Source organism: Myotis lucifugus, unplaced genomic scaffold, assembly GCF_000147115.1.
Source record: "Myotis lucifugus unplaced genomic scaffold, Myoluc2.0 scaffold_236, whole genome shotgun sequence".
In the NCBI taxonomy this organism is placed as follows: Eukaryota; Metazoa; Chordata; class Mammalia; order Chiroptera; family Vespertilionidae; genus Myotis; species Myotis lucifugus.
The window spans coordinates 1,260,852-1,264,589 of record NW_005871284.1 but is presented as its reverse complement, the minus strand read 5'-3'; positions in this window follow the sequence as shown (position 1 = coordinate 1,264,589).

Sequence of the window (3,738 nt, the reverse complement as noted above, 5' to 3'; positions counted from 1 at the left end):
ATTACAGTTGGCAGCCTTCAATAGGGTTTGAATTTGTGGTTCTTCACTGCTTATTTTTTGTTTATAGTAGATTTGTTAACTGAGATTTTCATCTTTTATACTTGTATTCTTTTCTGGATTGAATAAGAAAATGATATGCAAGTGATACCCTAGCCCTAGGCAAACTAGCAGATGCATGAAAATATATGCATAAAAATATGCAAATTGGAAATGAATCTCGGGGCTAACTAGCCTTATTGTCTGAAACAATTTTCTTAACCTGTCTGGGCCTTTGGTGTATCCTTCCTAAATTGGGAGATAAGGAATCCAGCCCAAAGCAACATGGTTGCTGGACGGATCCAGTAAGATAAAAATACCTCCTTGATTTTATTTATGCTGTTACGTTAGGATTTACCTCTAAGTCCTCTCACTGGCTCAGTTTTGTCCCCATTTTATGTATAAAGGAATAAACTTAGAGATATTAGGTGGTTGGGCTATCACCACCCAGCTAGCAGTAACTCAATGCCTAGGGACAAGGGGTTAAAATTATTACAAAACAATACTACACACAGAGGAAGTCATGATACTGGACACAGCGGGTCTGAGGCCTCCTGTCACTGCTTGAGCCAAGTTAATCGTATATGAGCATCTATTCCAATAATGCTGGCAGTATGGGGAGAGCAGTGGGTCACCCTGGAAATCCTGCTCTGACTCCCCTCACCGGTTGGCTGATTGCATACGGGCAAGAGAGAAGATAACTGCGTGCAGCTGGGAGCTGCAAGGGTCACAGGGAAAGGCAGGGAGGGTCTGCAGTCGGCCTCCAGGAGCTCGAAGTCTGATAACAAAGTGGCTAATCTCCTGTGATGTTACCACAGCTCGGCCTGTTCCTGACCCCTCAGAATGGTCAGCGTTCCTGAGGCAAACTCCCAGAGAGGGTCAGGGTCTGGGCATAGCCACCAAATCAAAGCGTGTCCTGTCCTGTCCTTGGTCTGTTCTCAAAATGAACCCATCGAGGTATCTCATCTTTCTACAGTCTCGTTTCATCCTCCAGTTTCCTAGGGTCTCTAAGAAAAGCTCTTAGTCATGTGAATAATTATTAAACAACTGTGACTCTATTCTTGTTACATGCCCTTCCCCCTATCAGTCACATTACTTAATTATTTTACTCTCGTTTGGTTTTTCTGGTATAAAACTAATATGAGTTATTGTTTTAAATTCAAATTCCTTAGACATACAAATCTAAGAAAGTATCTTTTAGTCATCACCTGAGGATATATTTTTTCATTGCTTTTAGATAGAGTGGGAGGGAGGGAGGGAGGGAGAGAGAGAGAAACATCTATGTGAGAGAGACATATTGAACTGATTGGTTGCCTCCTGCACGAGCCCTGAGTGGGGCTGGGGAGCAACCGGAAACCCAGGTACGTGCCCTTGATGGCGAATCAAATCTGTGACTTTTCAGTGCACGTGCCTACGCCCTAACCACTTAGCAACACTGGCCAGGACCTAAGAAAGTATCTTTTAATCTCACCACTCAGAGGTAAATACTGCTAGCAGTTTGCTGTATATTTTTTCAGATCTTTTTTTCTATAGCATCATCGCTATTAGCAAGTGACATCCTGATCACCTGTAATAGTTGCAAAGGGCTTTCACAAAAATGATATCAAGGCGCGTGTATCTATCATAATTTCCTTTTCCTGTGATTGCAGGGAGGTTGTACCTGCACCTTGGAGGATACTAAAGAGCCAGTGAGTGAGGTCTGTATCTGCCTGAGGTCTTAAGAGCAAGCATTTAAACTAACTGACTGTTCCCTGCAGCCTGGGAAGTTGGCTGCCCTCCTTTACTGATGAGCTGTTTGACAGCTCAGTGGTTGTTGTGACATTTCATAGATACAACCTGAGCCACTCCAGATAGAAGGAAGTCGGCATCCACCGACCTCTGAACAGCGAGGATCCACAGGTTTATAATAGGTTAATTTGCAAGTATTGGAATGTCTTGAATTGAGCTAAGAAATGGAATATCCTAAAAAAATATGTGAGGTGGAGTCCCCATTGGCACTAGCAGGGACCTCAGAAATCACCTGGTCTGGCCTATATGTTTTATTTTTCAGTGAGGAAAACGGAGCTCCAAAGCTAGGAAGAGATTTAACCTGTATATGTAGTTCAGTTTGGTTGGAGAAATGTTTTCTGAGCTCCGAGTATGTTTCGCCCTCCTGTTATTCTTGCGAGATGTTTGGGTTAGATATGTTTCCAGCCTTCAAAGAATTGACAGCCCGCTCTTCATTGTCCAATTTAACAGTGGTTCTCAACCTTCCTAATGCCGCGACCCTTTAATACAGTTCCTCGTATTGTGGTGACCCCCAACCATAAAATTATTTTCGTTGCTACTTCATAACTGTAATTTTGCTACTGTTATGAATCGTCATGTAAATATCTGATATGCAGGATGTATTTTCAGGGGTCGCAACCCACAGGTTGAGAACCGCTGGTCCAAAACATTATAAAAGCACACAGGGAAATAGTCTAAACATTTTCATGAAGGAAGAGAGGTGCACCCAACTTGCGTTGAAGTGTATACCAGAGTGAAAGAACCCGTTCAATAATGCCTTCCTGAATCACCCTTCTGTAACCCCTCCCCCCAAGTCTTCCCTGCAGCGACCCCCGCCCCATGGTGACCTCCCAAGCCTTTCACCTGGACCTCATCTGTAACATTTGTGCTCTCAACCTCACATCGTAGTCCCCTCCCTCAGTAGACTGTGGCCAGTTCCCCAGCAAAGGCTGTGGCGTGCTGATATTTTTATTCTTAGTGCCTAGCTTGCATATCGAATAAGTGCTTGTCAATTGATGAATGCATTTCTGCTTCCTTAAGACAGATTGCACTTTTCATGGTGCTCTACGTGCCTTCCAAATGATACATTTCTGGAGTGCTAGATAAGACTTGAGGATATAAATTCAATATACAGGCACACTGGCCTCTACATAACACTCTCCCCTCAGGGTTGTAGCCCATATGTTCATGCTTTGATTTTTGGCAATGGGCTTGGTGTCATCCATCAAGATCAAATGTGGTGCTCTTCCTTTGTGGAGTGCCTATGGGGCAATGTTTGGCCTATGGTACATCGATCGCTGCTAAAAATGTGTAGGTAAGTCACCCCTATCATGCATATTTATGACATTTTTGCTGTCTCATAGGCAAAATTCCTACCTTGAACCCCCAGGCAAGAAGCTGAAGTGGCAGATTCTTTGCTCCCAGTTCCCTGGTAGCCAGAGCAGAGACGAACTTGGGACTGTAAATCTGAAGTAACAGAAAGAAGCAGGGGAGTTCTGACTTCATCCTAGGGGCGGAGTCAGGGGCATCTGAAGCCTGTAGTGCTTGGCAGCTTCAGTGCCCGAATTAGCAGCAGGATCTAGCACCGGGGGTGTTGGCAGTGCCCAGGGGACCGCCTTGGCTGGGCATTTTTTGGTTATAGTTTTGGCTGCTTAGTTTTCTTTGGTTCTGCCCTATTTTCTGATCCTTCTTGCCTGACTTCCCCAACACGCCTGTGAGCTATCCAATATTCCCTACTAATTTTCTTTTCTGCTTATGTTAACCAAATGGCTTTTTTTTGTTATTTGCAACTAAGAGTTTTGACCAGTACGGTCCATGAAAAGGTAACATCCTGTGATTTGATCACTTGGGCTATTCATAACTAATTTATAACTTTAAAACTCCTTCAAACTTTGTGACTGGCTCCTAAAAGACAAAGATAGATTTGTGGGGAAA